The 22,868-nt window shown below is 34.9% G+C and overlaps 1 protein-coding gene across 1 annotated transcript in view; it reads right to left on the reverse strand.

Moving 5' to 3' along the window:
• The window catches only part of DGKB (diacylglycerol kinase beta), a 776,793-nt gene extending 755,447 nt beyond the window's left edge, over positions 1-21,346 (reverse strand). The window contains exon 1 of the mRNA XM_053897058.1: positions 21,326-21,346. The gene's annotated coding sequence lies outside the window, so the exon portion shown is untranslated. The remainder of the gene's footprint in view (positions 1-21,325) is intronic.
• Between the last annotated feature and the right edge of the window lie 1,522 nt (positions 21,347-22,868).

Consider the following 22,868-nt stretch of genomic DNA (forward strand, 5'->3'; position numbering starts at 1 on the left):
TCAAGTTCATATTTGAGTGTCACTGGTATGTAGATATTTTCCAAATCCATGAAAAGCTGTGGCAAGAGTATAAAGAGATAAAACAGTCTACTAATAAGCCTGAAGAAACATTAAGAGACCTGGTAGAAGAGTGGCTAACAAAGGAGACTAAAGTAGGTAAAGAGTTAGGGAGAACTCCCAGAAGGCTGTGGGGTTGGGAACAGCCAAAAAAGAAAGTTTCTGAAATAAGGAGAGACCAACATTGAAAAAATTGCTGAGATGTCAAATAAAAATAGGACTTGGAAATGCACATTTGACTTAACAAAAGATCATGTGGGAGAGCGGGTCCAGTGGAAAAGTTTAGGAGAGAAACCAGATGTTTTTCAGTTGCAGAGTGATTAAGAGAAGTCGAGAAAATGTGGGTGAGTCATTCTTGTCAAAAATTAGTGAAGCTTAATCTCTTTTGTAAGCATCTCATTCTCTTTTAAATTCACAAACACTGGAATTCCTCTTTGTAGATGTCATTCTACACACTTTTTTTTTTTTTTTTTTTTTTTTTTACAAATTATCTAAACTATACCCTTTTCTTTAAACAAAACTTTGTCTTCAGAGACGGTTTGGTATATTCATCTAAGTCCATTCTGGAAATGGAATTGTATTTTGAAATACTTCAGCTTCATCTCACCCCAAACACACATGCATATTCGTAATCATAATGGCATGAACATCAACTAAGTCGCTAAAGTCAGAAACACCTAAGTTATCTTTGACCTCCTACTCTTCTCAATAGATAAATACAATTCTGCACATGCCCTGTTGATTTTTGCCTAACTCACCACTCTGCCAAGTATTATATTAGTATGTAAGGCTGTTTTGTACAATCCATATGATTGCAGTTTCTTACCTGAATTGTTTTTCCAATCTCACAGCCTCTTTCCCTCACAATCTCTTCTCCATATGACAAGGCCAGTGCTCTCACCCTTGCATTATGGAGCTTTCTCATTCTCTGCATTAAATGCATTTATTGAATCAAATTTGATCATCTTACTGCCTCTCATGAAACACTTCAAGGTTCCTCACTGCAACCAGGAGAAAATCCACAATTTCATAGGCAAATGTGCAACTTTTCCAATACCACTGCCCCTTGACAATGTTTGGATGATATCCTGTCATTTCCATTGTCATGCCCAATTCTTAAACCATAAAACATCCAGTGTTCCAAAACACAGTGTTATTTATCTCTGCTTTTATATGAATTGTTAGTTTTTTTCTTAAAAACATCTTTTGGCCACACCATCATGAACTAACTCCTACTGAACTCTCAAAACTCCAATGCAATATAATTCCTCATATTAACTGACTTTTGGGGCCGTATCCCCTTGCCAAGCCCTGCAGGTTAGGTATCCTCCCTAAGCTTGTATAGCTTCTTTTAGCAAGATATAATTGTGTGTTAGCTTGTCTGTCCCCTTGACTAGAATGTGAGTTCCTTGTCTCTGTAACCCTAGTACTTGCTGTATAGGAGTAGTTCCATTAGTGCTTGTTAATTAAATGGGTTAACAGCACATGTGACAAAAAAAACGATCACTTTTCTATTAGATTAAGAATCAAAAGGAATACTGATGAGAAAAGAGAATTGTACAGATACATGCACATTAAACATTGTTTAATAACAACATTATTTTAAAAGCAGGGTGAAATTATTGAGCAATATAGAATGGTTTACAAAAGAAAAAAAACAATTATAGACAGAGACAGATGATTTTGATTCTAAATCTAACTGCAATTTAATAGTTCATGTCCTTGAATGAGCCATTTAACCTTTCTAAGCTTATCTGTCTTGGTTTCCAGGCACTGTTTGGTTTTGATATAGAACACTCACAGAGTTTGCAGGAAGGCAGCTGCAATCCATAAGCAACTGGCCAGAGACAGACCTGCAGTGACCTTGGGAGCCAATGAGGGCCTGCCGATGACCACAAAAATGTCTTTCCAGCTAACCTGTGGCAGTTGTGTGGTAGTCTGATGGTGCCTGAATTATGAATACGAGACTCAATTCTTTTTCAGTTTCCCTTGGAAATTTTGGTATGTGTACAGCTTTGATGTATGTACAGTAAAAAGACATGCTTTGAGAGAAAATAAGCTAGCAAAAAAATCGCTACCTCAATGGAAGAGAATCATAAAGCTAGTGAGAAGAACAGATTCATGAAGGAAGCCTTTGGAGCCCTGAAGTCACCTGTAGTGGGGGGATAGTCCTCTGGTGTCACAAACTCTGTGTTTGGCAGAACTTTATGATGTGAATGGGTTCACCTTTTTCCTGGGGGATAGAGTTGACCTTCTCAGCCAAGAACAGAAAAACCAATCCCATAAAATTTCATTTCGTGGAGTGATGATGGCTTATCTTAAAGGATAGTCAAGGTCACTCAAAGAGGCATCAAAATCTCTCCAGTCCCAAGTGACTGCGTCCAAAAATATCTTAACAACATTTCATAAGAATGTAGGACATTAGAGGAAAATAATTAATGATATTCATGTAAATATTCAGCTTCAATAAATCCCACAGCTGCTTGTCTGAGAAGAGACAACTGGGAGGAAACAAGGCAGGGGCTGAAGGAACAGAAAAAAAAAAAATACTTAAGGGGCACCTGAGTGGCTCAGTCCATTAAACGCCAGACTTTGGCTCAGGTCATGATTTCCCAATCCATGAATTCTAGCCTTGTATCAGGTTCTGTGCTGGCAGCTCAGAGCCTGGAGCCTGCTTTGGATTCTGTGTCTCTCTCCCTCCCTGCCCCTTACTCATTCTCTCTCTCTCTCTCTCTCTCTCTCTCTCTCTCGTTCTCCAAAAATAAACATTAAAACACTTTTTAAAAAGAAAAAAATGCTTAAAAATTTTAATGCGCAATGGGAACAGGAGGGCAATGATAAAGAGAGCCAGTCAAAATGTCTGACTGAAACCATGCTAAGATGATAAATTTACCTACTCTCTTTAGAGTTTACATAATATATCATAAATAGGATCATAAATATATAGGTGATCACCATGTCAGTGTTTGTTGCTACAAAGAATACAAGTAGAACAAATCTCTGAAGGATGGGCAGATCCTAATTTGTTTTTAGGCCACTATTTAGAAAGAACTATGGGAAGTTAAACTGAAGAGGCAAGTATGAGATGTGTGTATTCTGGAGAAGTATAACACCTATAATGGAGACAAAATGATCGTCCTAAGAGAAATTTAAAACTAAGTTCGGCAAAACTTAAGTGATAATAAGATGTATCAAAATATGGGGAAAAATACAAAGTATGCTAAGAACCGTGTATCCAGTTTCTTAAAGGTAACTCTAAGAAAGATGACTCCTTTGACAGAAGTATAAAACTGAATAGGGATTGAGAGATTAACTAAAATAACTGTTTTGCCATTCATGTGTAGGATACTTTACACCTTCCAAAGAATTTCAAACACAGTTCTTGACTTAGCAAGATTTTCCCCAAACCAGAATGAGTTTTGTCCCCCACAGTAACTCTGACATCTACATAGTAAAGGACTTAGTATATTTGTGTGGAGACTAAGGAAGAGTACCCAGTAAAGTTCATTACCAGCATACCTATGTGCAATGATTTAAATAGATACAATTTTCCCCAAAATTTATAAAGATTTTAGGAAGCCTTTGTTAAAATTCAAAATCTGCTGTAGTGTAGTAATACAGAAATACAGAAAAAAATTTTTCACAGAGAAGGTATAGAAGCAAAACAAGGAAATATGTGATTGGCTATAGCTTAAGCTTCTTAGCTTCTAGCAACATACCAGTGTGTATACAAGAGATATTATCATAATGTCACAAACCAATTCAGTTACATAAAATTATATAGGGTCTTAGAGAAGAAAAAGAGAAGCATACCCATATGTGCAGCAAACACACGTAGAAACTCATGAAATATCAGCATTAAGGATTTTAGGTTGTGTGTGAAGAATGACATTACTCTTAGGTAAAAAAAAAAAAAAACAAAAACAAAAAATGTGGAGGGTGGGGAGAAAAAGGCATTTCATGAAAAGAAAAAAAAAAACAGTATAAAAAAGGCCAATGAGAAGTTAACATGAAGTTAAACATTCTTGTAGCCTTCCTTCCTGTTCTCCTGGTTTCCTTGCTCTAAAGCAATCTTCACAATTCATTTGCAAAGAAATGAAATCTCTAACTGAAACCTATAATCAGATGCTGCTCTTTTTCAGAGGCTATCAAAGGCCTAAATCTGAATTTGTGAAGCTTTTTAGTTTTCTAGTTCCATAGTTGAAATTTTCTGTTTCTAATTTTACTATTTATTAAGTATTTGGCTTTATGTTTTTTTTTTTTTTTTAACAAAGAGGACACAAAAACAAAACAAAATTCTTAGCTTGGTTCAATGCCTCTAGAAATCAATCCTCAGACAGAATTTGAAAATTCCTGATTCTCCTTTATTTTTCTTACTATACCATTTCTGCAGCTTAGAAATGTTCTAAGCAGTAAGGTTTAGAATGTTGTTTTGGTCAACTTAAAAATTTATTTTTTCCTGTGCTACCATGAGGCGGGATAAAATAATGTTGTCTAGTATTAGAGACAGTTTGTTACACAACCAACTATAACATAAAGTTGAATATGTTGAAAATGATCATTGAAGAACAAAAGAGCATAAGAAAAAAGAAATAGATTAATTCCAACTAAGGAAGATTGAGAAAGACTCTACAGAAAAGTGCCTAAAAGTTGGTGAGGAATTATGAATGTATTTTCTGAGACTAGCTTTTATCCATCTAGCAATGGTGTTGAAACTCTCTCCTTTTACTAAGCACTGATGTATATATACTTGTAAATCTGATTGTGTGTGTGTTTTACATAAGACTGTCACAATTTATTACCATGTCTATTTCTATATATTACAAATTTTTAACACCTACTCCAAATATATATAAAATGTCTGAAATATATAATTGAACAATAAATGATGTAATCTTGTTTATAGAATTAGAAATGAATGATAGAAATCAATACTAACACAGCAAAATCTCAAAATTTAATTCACATCCATGGCACTGTAAAATCAAAAACTGAATATTGCTTTAAAATATTTGTATCAGAAATATATCTTGGGCAGTAAATAATTATTTGATAAACACTTCTACAGCACTTGCTACACTGTAGAATATGTTATATTGTACATGTGTAATTTAAATGCATTAGTTTGAAACCCTTATGCAAATTCTAAGTTGTTCTTTTAGTCTTCCAACAATTTTGGCAATATCAGTTCACAAGAGTTAAGTCAACATCCAGTGAACCGGGGCACTCATATGACTGTATATGTCAGCATCCATACATGTGGTGATAGGCATTAGTTTCCCTTCCATCTGCAAAGTTCTCTGTGGTATAACTAAGAAAGCTTCCAGGGGATTCTTGTGGTCTTATGAGGCTGAGGTCTTGTGGTCTTGTGGTCAGTTGAGGCAAGTGTACATGTGACATGGTAGTTTTGTTTTAGACAAGACAGTAGAAGGTAGATGGTGAACACATAAAACTGAATTAGGTGGTATCCTAAATGGTTAAGTATCCTCTGTTAAATGATCAACTGAGAAGTACCTGGCAGGCTCAGTCAGTGGAGCATGGAACTCTTGATCTCAGGGTTGTGAGTTCAAGCCCCATGTTGGGTGTAAAGCTTACTTGAAAACAAAAACAAACAATTCCTAACTCAATAAAATAGCTTTTTTTTTAAAGATAAATTTAGGTACATTAAAATTTTTGAGTTTATTTATTTGAGCATACATTGATTTGAATAACACAGAGCCAAACCAAAGCTGGTTAGGAGTGCTGTGCCTACAGGAGCTAGGGAAAAAAAATTTTCACAGAGAAGGTATAGAAGCAAAACAAGGAAATATGTGATTGGCTATAGCTTAAGTAATTGTCTTATTTGGAGAAACCTAGTTGGCTATTTGTGGTTGGTTGTTGTTACGTTTAATTTTCTCAGATACACTTGCACTGACTCTGGCTTAGGTTTTCATTTGCTTAGGTAGGCTACCAAGGCATTAAAGCCACCTCAACCTAATGGCCTTCTTGTTTAATGACATTACCACCCTCTCCACCAATGCCTCTAAACATGCGTGCACGCACACACACACACACACACACACACACACACACACACACACCTCTTCTAGATGTGAATAAAATAGAAAAAAATATATAAGCTTTACAAACTTGCTAAGTATTTTAAGTCCAAAACATCTGATTTTTTTCTGTTTTGACCAAATCTCCCAAAAATGTCATTTCTCCTTTTTTTTAAGCAAACTTTATTTCATTATGTCAAAGTTTTTAACTCCAGTCTCTTTGTATAATATCTTCACAAGAGTACTATGCATATCCCTGGCCAAATTTTTGTTTTTATTTTTTACGTGAGAGGTGTTATTTTGAATTTTTTTAACGTTTATTTATTTTTTGAGACAGAGAGAGATAGAGCATGAACAGGGGAGGCGCAGAGAGAGAGGGAGACACAGAATCTGAAACAGGCTCCAGGCTCTGAGCTGTCAGCACAGAGCCCGACTCGGGGCTCGAACTCACAGACTGTGAGATCATGACCTGAGCCGAAGTCGGACGCTTAACAGACTGAGCCACCCAGGCGCGCCCCGAGAGGTGTTATTTTGACACACAAGTGCAATATTAAAAATATTATCTGTAAAGTAAAAAATAAAAAGCAGGTAAAAATAAACATGTTTCCAAATTTTTGTAGAACACAAAAGAGGGTTCAAATTCTCAATGAGAAAAAAACACAAAACATGTCCAATAGTAAAAACGGTCTTCCCTGCAAGAAGCAGGAAAAAAGCTGAAGACCCAGTTTGATTTCACTGCTGGAAAATGTAGAAAACAACAGAAAAACTAGTCAAGGTCAAATGTGAACGCACGACTTTTTCCTGCCTACTCTTGATGTGAGGAAGGTTGATAACTACAGAGCAAGGAAGAGCTTCCATGATGGTTTCTGCCACCTGGTGGACACACAGCTGGGTGCTGTGCCCACATGTTATACTGTGGTCCCTCCCTCCTCCACTGGAGCTTCTCTGGGGAAGGATCTTTTTGGTTGGTTGAAAGCCTAGGCATAAGGAAATGTTGCAGTTCATATCTGAATAAATAATCTAGATTCTTATGTCAGAAGCCAAAAAAGAATGTAACGGCATAATTCCTAAGTTTCATTCTGGATACTGTTTCTGGAATTTATCTCTATCATTTGGTTGAAAAATTACTGATGTTAATTTGGTATTTTATTTGGGACTGCATTGAGCTATAGGTCAGTAGGATGCAGAGTTAGATAAAACCTGAAATCTTTACAAATATGTCTTCACATTTAAAAATATTGAATATGTCTCCATTTGCTCAGTTCTTTTTTATCTTTTAAAATATTGTAAACTTCTTCACAGAATGAGTGTGCATTTGTTGATAGGTTTATTTCTAGGTGGTTATAGATATTTTTCAGTTACATTTTCTAACTGGCTGTATATAGCTGCTTTATATGAAAGCTATTGATTTTGACAAACTGATTTCATAACCAGTTTATGACTGTCTCACTTGACAGTATAGTAAACAAATTTTTAAACATATTTTTCATACTTTTAGGGTGTTTTAAATGGATGAGGAGTTATATGCCTCTATTCATTCGATCTGTCATCATGATCCAGTTTCTTTAATATTTTTAAATTTGAGGAGAGGAAACTAATTTGTGTATTCAAAGCTCTACAGTTCACTAAAGACAGCATAACTCATTTGTAACCTAGTAACCATTTTTGTCACTAAATTACATATTTGCCAGGCTAGCTGATTAAGTAACTGCTCCAGTGTGTCAACCTGAAAGAGGTCACTGGAAATCTCAGTAATTTAAACATTTAGGTCTGGAGAGGGGAATGTAATTCCTACACAATCATTGTTGTGAGGTAAAATGTAAAGCTCTATCATATAACATTAGATTTTATCACTGAAAGCAAAAAAGTAAAACATTGGTTTCTTCTAGTAGTTCTCCTTTTTTCAATCAATTTACCCAAAATATTTTCTCTCACTTCAATGAAAATAGCTGTATATATAGGGATATCTGTGTCTGTCGATCTGTCTATCTATCTATCTATCTATCTATCTATCTATCTATCTATCCATCTATCCACCTATTATACTTACCATATACTTAAGAAATATCTATATCGTTCTTTAAGCAAAATGATTTTGATATTTAACCCTGAGTGAAAGCATAACATTTTCCTCATGACCTCTCAACAAGGAGTCCTGTTTTCCTATATTTTTAAAGTGAAGACAGGGGCGCCTGGGTGGCTCAGTCGGTTAAGCGTCCGACTTCGGCTCAGGTCATGATCTCACGGTCCGTGGGTTCGAGCCCCGCGTCAGGCTCTGTGCTGACAGCTCAGAGCCTGGAGCCTGTTTTGGATTCTGTGTCTCCTTCTCTCTGTGGCCCTCCCCCGTTCATGCTCTGTCTCTCTCTGTCTCAAAAATAAATAAACGTTAAAAAAAAATTAAAAAAAAAATAAAGTGAAGACAAACTCCATCATCAGTCACTTTTGTGACTAGAGACATGAGTTACAAGTTCGAAATCTACCTCAGCCTGTTTTTTGGAGACTAATTTACTTTCTAACTTACAAATATATGATGGGCCCCTGAGTGACTCAGTCAGTTAAGCATCTGAATTTGGTTCAGGTCATGATCTCACGTTTTTTTGTTTTTTTTGTTTTGTTTTGTTTTGTTTTGTTTTGTTTTTTGAGAGAGAGAGAGAGAGACAGAGCATGAGCAGGGGAGGGGCAGAGATAGAGAGGGAAACACAGAATCCAAAGCAGGCTCCAGGCTCTGAGCTGTCAGCACAGAGCCTGATGTGGGGCTCGAACTCATGAACTGTGAGATCATGACCTGAGCTGAAGTTGGATGCTTAATTGACTGAGCCACCCAGGAGCCCCATGATCTCACAGTTCTTAAGTCCTGCGTCCTGTTCTGTGCTGACAGCTCAGAGTCTGGAGTCTGCTTCACATTCTGTGTCTCCCTCTCTCTCTGCCCCTCCACTGCTCATACTCTATCTCTCTCTCTCTCAAAAATAAATAAACATTAAAAAATCTTTAAATTACAAATATGTAATAATTAAGATCAGCCTCTTAACTTTGATCTGTGACTCTTACAGACTCCAAAGGTCAATTTGTGGAAGAGTAAGATTCAAGTATTGAGATGTGATAAATGCATTTGGTTCAGTAAATGAAATATTATGCTACCATTCAAAATAGTGCTTAAAAGAATGTATAACAGAGGCGCCTGGGTGGCTCAGTCGGTTAAGCGTCTGACTTCGGCTCAGGTCATGATCTCATGGCTTGTGACTGCCAGCCCCGTGTCGGTCTCTGTGCTGACAGCTCAGAGCCCGGAGCCTCTTCAGATTCTGTGTCTTTCTCTCTCTCTTTGCCCCTCTGTCTCTCAGACGCTCACACTCTGTCTCTCTCTGTCTCTCAAAAATAAATAAACATTAAAAAAAATTAAAAAAGAATATGTAACAGTTTGAAACATTATGATGTAGTAAAAGGAAAAAGAAACCCAAATTTGTATGTACTACTTGATTATAAAAAGAATAGTTGTCTTATATTTTAAAATGAAAGAAAAATATTAGCAATACTTACACTTAGATAGTAAAACTATAAGCAATCCCTGGACTTCATTTTTTTCTTTTGTTTTATAAGATTGACTTAAAAACTGTATTATTTTAATTATTTAATTATGTAAAAATATATTTTAAAAGTATTATCAATAGAAACATATTATGGTAAAGGTAAACAAAAGTAGAAAGAAGGTAAGCTTTATATTATAATTTGAGAAAATACATTCTCCAAATACCGTTTTATATAATAAAGTCAGAGCAAATCCAGTCAAGGAATGAAAATGACAATGACAATGGTGATTTTCCCCCAAACTGCATTTGCTACTGACTAGTGGGATGCCATTGTCAGTGTCAAATCACATAATTTTTTGATCCAATTTAAACTTGACGTGAAAACTGTGTACTGAGTACTGTGAATCCATTTATTTTCTCCTCCCAGATTTTATAAGTTATACCAACAAATATTTCTCTTACTGTCAAATCAAATTAAATATATGCCACTAATAAATTTTTCATTACCCAAGATCTCAAGCTGAAAAGCACAGGACAACTACCAGAGAACATAACATCCCAATTTAAGGATATATTATATCTTATAAAACTACAAATTCTCTTGCACATTCTGGCAATCTCATTCTTAGAGGTGGTAGTTATGGCAGGAATTAGGCTAGGCACAGCTGCTTTCTAAGAGCAATGCAGAATGGAGGTCTCTAAAGATTGTATAGCTGGGGGCGCCTGGGTGCCCCAGTCGGAGTTTGAGTCAGACTCTATTTAGGCTCAGGTCATGATCTCACAGCTTACTGGTTTGAGCCCCACATTGGACTCCCTACTGGCAGCCCAAACCTGCTTGGGATTCTCTCTCCCTTTTCTCTGCTCTTTCCCCACTTGTACTGTCTCTGTCTCTCTCAAAATAAATAAATAAACTTTAAATAATAATAATAATAATAATAATAGTAAAACAAATATTATATAGCCTATTTTAATGTGTATTCCACTCTGGAAATTATCTTTTCTAGGTTCTTCCTTATCCCATTCTTTTTTGACATGTGTCCAATTGTACTCCTTTTCTATTCCCTCTATTCTGAATTCTTTTCCATATTTTGAACCTGGCATCTTGTTCACTTTGTTTCGGAGATCTGTGTTCATGCAAATTACCTTTTTTTTTTTTTGTTTTTTTACATAATGAAGTTTTAGTGAAAAGAACATTTACTTGATGTCTCCATTTCTCCATTTTCCATTCAGGCACTCCCTTGTGGTAACCCCCAGATTCTTTTTGTAATGTTTTTATTTCATTTTTGAGAGAGAGAGAGAGAGAGGGAGAGAGTAAGTGGTGGGGAGGTGCAGAGAGAGAGTGGGACAGAAGATCCTAAGCAGACTCGGTGCTGACAGCAGAGAGCTCAATGTGGGGCTTGAATTCACTAACCGTGAGATCACGACCTAGGCTGAAGTTGGATGCTTAACCACTGAGTTATCCATGCACCCCAAGACTCTTTAGTAAGCAAACGCTTTCCAAATTAAAAACACACAATTTGGAATTCTAGACAATGGTCCTAACTCTCAATGAATTATGTTACCTCAGTTGATCAAAGAGCACGCTTTTTAATTAGCTTTATGTGTTTTTTTCAACTTTAATCCCAGTGTAATGAACATAGACTGTTATATTAGTTTCAGGTATACAATACAGTGATTCAACAATTCTATTACTCAGAGCTCATCATGATATAACTTTGTCTTTCTTAATGTGGCCGTCATGGACATGCGACACGAAGCGGCAGCCTGATTCCCAACCACACTCTTCAGAGCACTTTCTAGTTCATCACAGCTTTTGAGCCAAGGTCACTCTTTGGACACAGCAGATAACTGATCAAACTATGATACTTAACGATCCATTTCTGCTTAACGCAGGACTCTTCTAACAGGCAATCATTCTCCCAAGCCTCCCTGATGGGGTGGTAGATTTTATCAAATACAAAACATGGTCTGAAAGTTCTTGCTGCATAGTCATGTTTCTTCCTTCCTGCCACTCCACTCCCTTCTATTTTTTTTTAAACAGGTTTTACTCCACAATAACCTTTGGTAGCCCTTCTGAACTTCAATCTCAGCATCTGCTTCTCACAGGATCTAAATTTCATATATTACAAAAATTATAATACACTAAACAAAATTACTGCAGGCTGATTACTTATCATCATATCTACCCACTAAGTAAAAAAACTCTTATCCTCTCAGCCTCGATATCATGTGGGGCAATATACTTATGGGTTCTTTCTAATTATAATTTTACCAACTATATAGCCATTTGTCCAGAACTATGAAAAATTATTTGTCAGTATGAACAGTATATGCCACTAGCCTATAATCCTCAATTATCATCAACTTAATTAATTACTGAGTGTGTGATGTTTCACATATTTTTATGAGGCACTTCCAGACCCTTAAGTTGGAGAAAAAACACTATACATCCATCCATACATCTAAGTTCTCCTATATTTCCAATTTTAGAAGTAAAAAAGGCACTTTCCAATTTCAGAATAGCTATCTTCATTGACAGTTTTTATTTTGGTTGCAGAATTTTAAAGGACATCACACTTTTATCTAAAAACTACAAGAGCAACAATGCCAGCAAAAGTAGAACAAGGCCTTTTTCAAAGATCATAATCACATTATCATTTTATGTTTTGCAATACAATGGTTTATTCTGGGATAGAGAGTACGTGTTTACATGAAAAAACATAAACCTTTTATCGTGATCCTGGTAAATCAAGAATTTGTCTATTTTTCACTCCTTCAGTATATAATGAAACACCTCCCTATGCTTCCTCAGAATACCTTAATGTTTATGAAATTCTTTATAAGTAGCTATAGGAGTGAGTATGTTTGTGTGTGTGTGTGTGTGTGTGCATATGTGCAAAACCAGAAAGTACCATCAAGACTAATATATGTTCCTACGATTATTTCAAGTGATATTTAATTTTTAATTTTCAATTTTATTATTTTCATCAAACCTACAAACCCTCGTGGCTGCAAATATATAAGCTATTATATTATTTAGGGTTCTATTGATTGCAAGTGATATGAACACAAATAAAATGAGTCTGGGCAAGATGTTGACCTTAAAGAATATACTGGCACATGAATTAAACTACAGTTCCCAGGGAAATCAGGATCAAGACCTTATAGTCCACTGGACCTCTCTCTCATTCTCTTATGTTTGCAACCCTTGGCCTGCTTGCATGGTTTCTGAATTCACATTTGCATTGGAGCAGCAGTGGTATATCTGCCTTTTGAGACTCAATTACTAGGGGGTGATGGAATAAAACTTCGTTGCCAGAGGGGCTTGTTCTAGAGCTCCTGGTTTTTAACGTGTCCTGTATTCCCATTCTACAACTAAAATTTATTGAGATATTCTTCGGTTTTATTTCCAGTGGGTGGGAAATATATTCTATGTTACCCAATATTAATAAAGCTTACCATGCTGCAGGCGCTATGTTCAACAACAGTGACAGGTGGATAAATCCAGGACAGACCTTACTTTGTAGTAGCACATAATTCAATAAGGAAAACAAAAGAGGTAAAAGTAAAATAAATTTATTTAAATATGCCCATATTATGATATTATGATATTTATATGATATTTGCCATAATAAATTTACATAAAAAACTATTCATTAGTAAAAATTGATGACCTTTGCAGAAAGGGGTGGAAATTCGGGGGTAGAGAGAGATTTTGACACTGGAGGTAATGCCTGACAAATGTTTGGAATAATTAATGTGTTTAACAGTTGAATTACGAATAAGAATATGAAGTGTTAAGGCAGAGATTCATAGAATAACATGGTACTTAGAAAAATTGTAAATATTCCAGACAGAGTAAAGCGTATGATAATTTTTACATACAAAGAGTTGGATAGCTGAAGCCAAAAAGGGAAAGATCTTGTAGATTATGCAATGTATATTGGCATTTATTCTAACATGATTCAAAATTTTTAAATAGGATTTTCGTGAGCCGGGGGTGGTAAGAAGATCAAACTTTTATTTTATTTTATTTTATTTTATTTTATTTTATTTTATTTTATTATTTATTTATTTTCACATCTTTTTTTGAAATGGTTAATTTTGAGAGAGAGAGAGAGAGAGAGAGATCACACACGAATGAGGGAGAAGCAGAGAGAGAGGGAGACAGAGGATCTGAAGCAGGATCCACACTGTCAGGGCAGAGCCCCATGCGGGGCTTGAATTCACAAGCTGTGAGATCATGACCTGAGCCAAATTCGGATGCTTAACCAACTTAGCCACCCAGCCACTTGGATCAAATTTTTATATTAAAGAGATCTTGCTGGCAACAGTGTGGAAAGAAGTTTGATGAGGAATTGACAGTTGGCCATTAAATGGATAAGAGGCAAGAGTACAGTTTCTTGAACCAAATCAGTGATGCCCAAGATTGATGACTGAGGCTTACGATTCCTGAGATTGAGTGGACAGAGGATCTGAAGCAGGCTCTGCACTAATAGCAGAGAACCCGATGCAGAGAACCAGTGAAGTCATGACCTGAGCCAAAGATGAATGCTCAACAGACTGAGCCATCAAAGGGGCCCAAGAATGGTAGACTTTTGAAAGGAGCTATTCAATCCTCACTGCTGACTGCCTAAACTTATGCTGCTTCTATTACAACAGAACTGAGCAGGTGAGAGATCTACCTGGAGTTTTTCCTTGGTTCCATTCCATGATTAACCTTACGCAGTCTAATGAATTGTTAATTTTATTTTTCTGTGAGCTTAAGTGCAGAGATGTTGTAAAGACAAATAACTGAGAATTAGAGAAGGGAATACTTCCATTTGATTACCAAAAAAAAAGTTAAAATATAATATATAAAAAGTACGGTTTGGTTAAACTACTGAATTAATATTAAGTTTAGTTTTAGACTTCAACTTCATCTGGTTAGCTGCAGATTTTTTTACATGAAAGACAAAAAATTTTAGATGACAAAATTAATCCAAATATGCCAGGGAAAAATCTAAGAGCATTTTAAAATTCCTACATAATGTAAACAAACTGCATTTCATCCACAGAACACTCTAAGCAACAAATGCTTGCTAACTTTATAGGCACATGGTTGACTCTTTTAAGGAGAATGCCTTTCATAATTAAAAACAAAACTTAAAAATCTTTAGCATAACTTCAGACTTGATTTGGGAGATAAATGTAATTGCAGGGCTTAAAACACTTGAATTATCCTTGCTAGTGAACAATCTTGATTAAAATGCTAGTGAACAATCTTGTTTAAAAATCAGTAAAGCATATAAGACTAATGAATTCTACTGGAGAATTTTAGTCAGAAAAATTATTAGAGCAAAAGGTATTAAAGAAACAGGAAGAGAATGAGAAAAAGAGACAGAGAAACAGAGAGATGCAGAGACAGAGACAGAAAAACAGAAGTTTAGTCCAAAGAAATAACCTACTCTAATAATTTCTGGAGATCAGTGAGTATTCCTATTTCTGACAAAGGCACAGAGAGGAGTGTGATAGCCCACTCAGCCACTTTCCGTATATTAGAGAAACTCAGAACTGAAATCCTTTTGGCCACTTTCTGCTTAATGTTTCTGGTAGCAAAGAAGTCATAAATATTTATATTATCTTCCTTATATTTTTCTGTCTTAGATAAGTTTGATCTTTTTTTATCCCTCTTTTTTTTTTACCCACTAAAGTATTAAGGATAATAAAAACAATCTGCTCCTTATATCTTTCTGTCTTTGACAAGTTTGATCTTTTTTTCTCCCTTCTTTTTTCCCCACTCAACACTAAAGTATTAGGATATTAAAAACAACATTCCATTGACTTTACTGTCATATTAGCCAAGAAACACTAAATATAACAAGCTTGCTCTCAATTAGAGCATGAACAATTTACAAAAGAGTTCTTAACTTGAGGCTTTAGAACACTTTATTTGATAGATTTTTGATTTATTGTGTTTGTGTGTGTGGCTAATTGAATCAAGCTAAATGTAGTACTGCTGTTTTTACAGAAAAAAAAAATCTGCGATAATAAATTACCCATTTTTAGCTCTTTTCAACAGAGCAGGTGAAATTAAAATAATAGGTTCTCAAGAGAGCGTTTTAAAAAAATTAGTATGTTCTACATTTGATGACTGGAAATAAAAGATCCTCTTTTTCTTTTCACTTTTCCATTTTTGTTTGTTTTTTGGCCTTGAATAATTTACTCCAAAAAAAAAAAACTCAGACCTAGAAGAAACATATCATCCACCCCTTTGTACCAACCATGCATGGACTCTCTCTACAACTGAATGAGACTCAGTTATTCATTCTTTACCCAAACACTTCCTGTGGCAAGATGCAGGCCTTATTGCTCTGGAAAATCATGGAATAAATTAATTTGACCCTCTTCAAATGGAAGTAAATTTTTAGTATCAATCTTAAAATGCAGACCATGGTATCCTTTATTTGAGAATACGCATTTATCAAAGCACATGAGATTTCACATTCTTACCATATTCACCTTACATTTCCAACATTCGAAGAAGGTGATGTGTCTTGTTTTCACACTAACACCATTACTCTGGGCATTTTCTTATTACGTATTAACTAGTTTTTAAACCTAAATACAACAGTTTCCATTAATATTTGTTAAAATTTAGCTCTTTATTTTGACTTGTTTTCCAACTGTCAAAATTAATTTGATCATTTGTTCCTCACCTAATCTTTTCACTATCCTGTACAGTGTTAACACCATTTGTAAAAGAGTTAACAAAAACGACAATACCAGCAACAAGACCAGAAGTAGAGACAAACCAAAGGTAGAATGTTGGTGTTACTATCAGTTCTCCTTAAGGATTCTTGTATCATAAGCAAATGTAAGAATAATAATTAGAGGCCCAGGCCTCAAGGGAATATCCATTTATTACTTTATTAAGATATCACAAAAAATGCCATTCTAAAATTTTTTTATGTTTTTATTTTATTTTTGAGAGAGAGAGAGACAGTGAGAGAGGGGGAAAGGCAGAGACAGACAGAGACAGACAGAGACAGAATCTGAAGCAGGCTCCAGGCTCTGATATGTCCGTGCAGAGCCTGACATGGGGCTTGAAGTCACAGACTGCGAGATCATGACCTGACTAAAAGTCGGATGCCCAACCGACTGAGCCACCCAGGTGCCCCCCAAAATGCCATTCTAATTCCTGTCCAACACAAACGTGCCCTAGGAATAATGATGAGTGCCTGCAGATACCCTTTGACTTTAGGAAACCAGGTTATTTGAAAATGAAAATTTATGGGGTCAATCGAACATTAAGTCCAGTAACATAATTTGGGCCTCACTCATCTCAAGGAATCCTATGGTATGACTTCAATCTTTCATTCTTTTCATTTATTAAACAAACATGTTAAAATTCTAGCAAAAGTTAGCTCCTATTGATTGTTGCTGTTGGTATTATTATTGCTAGTATTTACTATCAACACTAGATGCCAGGCAAGTCTCTAGATCTGAGAAATTCAGCATTGAACAACACACCTTATTTTTCTCAGGAAGCTTATATTTGGTAGAGGAAAACAGACAATGTAGCAAAACAAAAAACAAATAAGATGGTTTCAAGCAGTGACAAATGTTGTGAAGAAATCAACTAGGATAATAGGAAAAGGTAAAGTCTGGAGATGGGAAAAAAGTTTGGCAAATAAAATAAAAAATAAAATGGCCCACAATGCTACAATGCTCACTAAATGTTAGTTGAATGAATAAAAGAAAAAAAATAATTGAAACAAGCGAAAAAGGAAATGAATGAATTATTTGGAGGAGAAAAAGGCAAATACATAGAGATCATCCTCAAAATGTACACATCTTCAATCACACACACACAAAAGCAGACAAAATTGTCCCTCGAATTTTCCAGCCCATTCCACAAAGTTGCATGATTGTCTTTTTTATAAATTGTCCCTTAAAAGGCTATATTTTTATTTTATCTTGTTTTAACGGGGGTTCAAATCTTGTTGATAACATACTGTGTAGTATTCCTAGAGTCTATCTTCCAAAAGGTAGCCCTAAACTCCCCCTGCCGTGAAGACCATTTATGGATCTCAGTCTGGAGTGCAGATCAACCATATATACTAGGACGGAAATAGAATACAGGACAGGGAGTAGAGGAATCTTGAACCATTTTTGTGTAAAGTCCTAAAGTGAAGTTTTAAATTAAAAAAAGATTCCTTTCATTTTAGAGAGAGATAGACAGAGTGGGAGTGGGGGAGGGGGCAGAGGGAGAGAGAGAAAGAATCTTAAGCAGGCTACATGCTCAGCACAGAAGCTAACATGGGGATCGATCCCATGACCCTGGGGTAACCTGAGCTGAAAATAAGATTCGGACAATCAACCTACTGAGCCACCCAGACACCCCTAAAGTGAAGTTTTAAATGGAAATCTGAATGAAAAATAGTCTTTTTCTTTCCTTATCCCAAGGAGTCAAATAAGGTAAACTGTCGTATCACAATGAGAAGAAATATAAGCCCGGGCTCCCTCAGTGATGATTTCAATTGTTAGGATTAATTTCTCAGTGGAACAGCATCTGCAGGTGGAGCTATTCTTTTGCTGCTTCTGTTCAACTCAAAATATTTCCAGACAGATAGTGAATAAGTAAATATTTCCTAACAGATAAGTAAATAAGGCCTGTGTATTTCAAAGGCTAGAGAATGACTGGGCTCATGGAAAATGTAATCATAAATAAATATATTCCAAGGGGCTCCTATGCGTACTGAACTCTGAGATAATAGAGAGGGGAAAACCTCACTTACATTGAAGAAAATAAAGTTTCCTGCCTTCTTTCTCACTTAGGCATAAATACTAACAAAAGGTTTATGGTATATTTTTGGCCAAAAACTCTGGCCACAAGCTATATTTTGTGAACACTAAATATAGTACTTTTTTAAACAATTACTTGGGTTAAGATTTGTAGGTGAATAAAAATATCTAGCTTATCTTCCACATCTTAACTGCACCACAGAATCAACTAAATTTAAAACAAACATTTGGGAAACAAATTAGGTTTATTCAGGAAAAAGAAAGGAAAAATAAGTTCATTAACATTATCAAATACAATACTGTCTGTGTAAAAATTCCTGGATTGATGAAAGCCTTCAATTTTTTTTAAAGTCACAGCCTAAACTTGCTTATAAAAGAATACTAAATGTAATTTTAAGATAAATCAAGATGATATTGCTTTAGTAAAATAATGACAGCTACTTTGTCTTAGGATCTGGATATGATAGAAATCGGTGTCTGGAGTCCCTGCCATTCTATTCACAAATGTCATTTTTACAGTGAACTGCAAATAAATTAAGGCTTGATATATACTCTTACTTTAATATGCATACTAAAAAAGGGTTTCCATTTTAGATTAAGTATCTTGTGAAATGTCAGGATTCCTTATGCACTCTAAAAGCTGCCTCCTGAAATTACACTGACAAACTAGAGTAACTCAGAGTCCATGTGACAAAGAGATATTGCTGTCCTTTTGTCCTACATTTATAAGCAGCAATTTTTATTTATTTCCAGATTAACAAAAACATTTTCTTTTTAAAGCAAAATGTTAAAACATTTCTTTTTAATCCAAAAGAAGAAAAAAGATTACCTTCCTGCCTTCTATTTCCGACTTGCTATAACATCACTGAACTTGAGTAAATTTAAAACACTAGATGAGGGAATAATCATCACATTAAAGTGATTAATTTAACATCTGACTAATATTCTATTAGATCTAAACTATTTCTTAATATTTGAACTCCTTTTGTAAGAATATGATTTTGATGTCCTGGTTCTCTGAAAGATTTTAAAAAATCTACTGTTGCTTAAATCTTCAAATAAAGAGTTGTTCTTAGGGAACCAAATTTTAAATTTGTTTACTTCTGCAAGAATTTTAAATGAGAGATGTAAAAAATGATATTATGGTAAAACATATAATTTGAATTAGAGAGAAAAATAAACACAAAAGCATGTGAGTGTACATTTGTGTACATGTGGTGGTTGGGGGGGTTGTAGAAAGTAGGTTAATTTTATATAAGACACAGGAAATCTAATGCTTGTCTTATTACATGATAAAAATAGGTTAGATGGATGGTGTCGAGCAATTTTTTTTTTTTAGTGATATGCAATATGCTCAGCTAAAGGCTTATTTTAAAATAGAAACTACAAATTGCAAGGAAATTATGCCTTATGAAAACAAAACCTTTAAGGCAATCAATTTTAAAGTTTTTTTTCATTAAAATACAAGTTGACATCCTCTCTGCTTGATGCTTCTAAATTACCAATAGAATTTTTATTGTATTCCTTCACTTTATATTTACGTTTATTTATGTTTATTTTTTGGTCAAAAATGCAATTGAGGCATATTCAAAATGTCTTCTATTGAAATGAAATTTTTTTCTTAGTTTAGATGGTGTATAACACCTACAGTCAGCATAATTTGAAAAACAAGAAACATTTAGTTAAAAATAGTATAATCAGAATAGGTACAACTGAGTTCTAATACAAAGACTGATACAACAAAATACGAATTGCATATTAAGCTAATCATATCATTTCTCAGAGAAACCTCAGGCTGCTTATAATGAATATTATCCATTTTCAATTTTTTAAAGAATTGTTGGTCTTCCTCAGTTGTTCTAAATAGGTACTTGAGTAACACCAAAAACATAATTGAGTTTTGCATCAGATAATATACTTGGAATAATATACCCTGCACCAAGAATGTTTCTGCTTTTCTTTCAGTGTCTCTGGCACCAAATGATGCATTACAAAAAATGAAGTAGCCTTTCAATCATGTTCATTAAGAATTTTGCAATTAAGAAGTTATAAGAGAACACAGTGTGCATCGCTAAGATTACAGCCCATATATACATATTATGTCCAATACAGACATATTTCTTAATTGCCCCAAATGGAAAGTAGGCTTTTAAAATCAAGACAGATTATACCTTTGTTTTTTCTTTTTATAAACCTATAAAATCTTACAAGGAAGGAATTCCTCTAAAGAGTTTCTGATTTGGCTCAGATCAAATAAAAAGGCAAACATTACTGGGAAAATTGCCATTTGTCAACTGTTTCATGTCATATCATGTGGTAATATAGTTCTCTAAACAGCAAATGTCAGAATGCTGACACTGTACTGTACAAACTAAAACAAGTATAAAATTGAGCATAAATGATCCAAAAATATTGGCAACAGTGCATTTCTAGATGAATGGTGTTTGTGACAACTAATATTTTCTTCCTAAGGTTCTAGTCCGCCTTCATTTATTTTCTATAGGACAACCCTGGGTGGGGCTAGGGGGAGGGAGACAGAAAATACATAAGAGTCAAGTGATTTTTAGAGTTCACAAAGGAGAAATGCGTTTGAATCCTTGCTTAATTAAAAATGGAACAGTACAAAAGGGTGACTCACTTCTTTCATAAGAAGCTAAAAATTAAAAACTATGCAGTATCCTGAAAGATTCTAATATCGCTTCGTGTAAAAACCTTCAAATAGATCCCAAAGTTCACCTATTTAGAATATTTGTTGGTATCACTGCATTGTGTTTTTTTAAATGCAAAAATATAAAAAAGCAGGTAAAAAGAAGTCATTTATTGCATCAAATAGGCTTATACCATAATGATAAAACAATTGCTTCCTTTCTAACTGACTGAAAAGTTAAAGTATACATTCTTCAAATATTCAAATCTTACCTTTCGAGAGACATTAACATGAATTGTTTCTTCATCCAATTGTAATTCAACACTCCCTAACCATTAAGGTACAAATTTATGTAAGAAAGCAGAGGTCCTAATATGTATCATATTTTATTCAGAAATATAGATGACAGTTCCCTTTACTAGGTAGCTTAGAGTGACTAGTTCTTGTCATAATGTTGTCATAGTGATAGTGACATCAATGTACTTCATGGTAATCACTGCAGTGATTTATCTGAGAAAAATATCAGTGCTGATTCCTGGTGCATTTTACATTTCAAAATGCTGTACAATGTACTGTTTAATATATTATAGGTAAATGAGCTTTACATAAATAAAGCATGCAAAAATATAGACTAACATAAGAATATATGTATCTGTGAAATGTAGATAAAAACACAAGTGTGTGAATGGATGATGGTGAACATAGCCAAGAGATCATGATTAACCGGTTGCTAAGGAAGATTCTGCTCCCAAGTGCCTTTGCCAAATACAAAAGCTCCTCAAGTCATGAGCTCAGTTTAATTATTTTGTTAAATCCTTTTTAATTTTTTTTGGACTCCCAGAGTGATATGGGGGTGACAGTCCTGAATTCTGGATTCAATCCCTCACAGTCTTGGCAAAACACTTTCAGGCATCACCTTTCATGCCAAAGGGATGTTACTGAAACTTCAGATGTTACATTTAGTGGTTCAATTATCTCTCCATCCATGTCTTTGTAGACTGACTTCACAATAAGCAGTGAGAACAACACTGTCAGAGCATCTTAGAGCTGAACAGAGAACCCCTATTTTTAGGTCACTAGCCCATTAAGAATGAAAAATATATACACACAAAAAAGGTTACTTTTTGTATATTTAAAATGTTTTCTGGGGCCTGGGTGGCTCAGTTGGTTAAGCATCAGACTTTGGCTCAGGTTATGATCTCAGTGTTCGTGGGTTGGAGCCCCACATCGGGCTCTGTGCTGGCAGCTCAGAGTCTGGAGCCTGCTTCAGATTCTGGGTCTCCCTCTATCTCTGCTTCTCCCCTGCTCACACTTTGTCTCTCTCTCAAAAATAAATAAACATTTAAAAAAATAAAATGTTTTCTTTTAATAAGTATATTATTTTAACACCAAACTCTGATATAATAATTGAGTTTTTCATACAAAATTACAGGAATTTCAAAATAATAATTCATAATGAACCATAGATGTTGATAAGTATGGGATCTCATGCCGAAATTTGGAAGAAAATTACTCCCTCCTCCGATCCAGGACACTGCAACTGATTGAGCAACCTCATTTTGAGAAGACTTTAATGCCTTTTATGAAGGTGTGAATCTGACCAGTGATAAATTCCTTATCTAAAAGTAATTAATTCTAATTAAAATAAAGCCTCTCTGGGCAAAGCAGAACTTACCTGATTTGTGTAAAATCTACCAGTTTGTGGAAGATAAACTATGAAAATCACAACTGGATTACTTTTCAGTTAGAGATTTGTTTCAGTGATCATTCTCATTAGTTACTCTGAAAAGTAGCATTGCTACTTTGTCACCCTGT

The sequence above is a fragment of the Panthera pardus genome, unplaced genomic scaffold (assembly GCF_024362965.1).
Source record: "Panthera pardus isolate Hobbes unplaced genomic scaffold, ASM2436296v1 HiC_scaffold_8, whole genome shotgun sequence".
In the NCBI taxonomy this organism is placed as follows: Eukaryota; Metazoa; Chordata; class Mammalia; order Carnivora; family Felidae; genus Panthera; species Panthera pardus.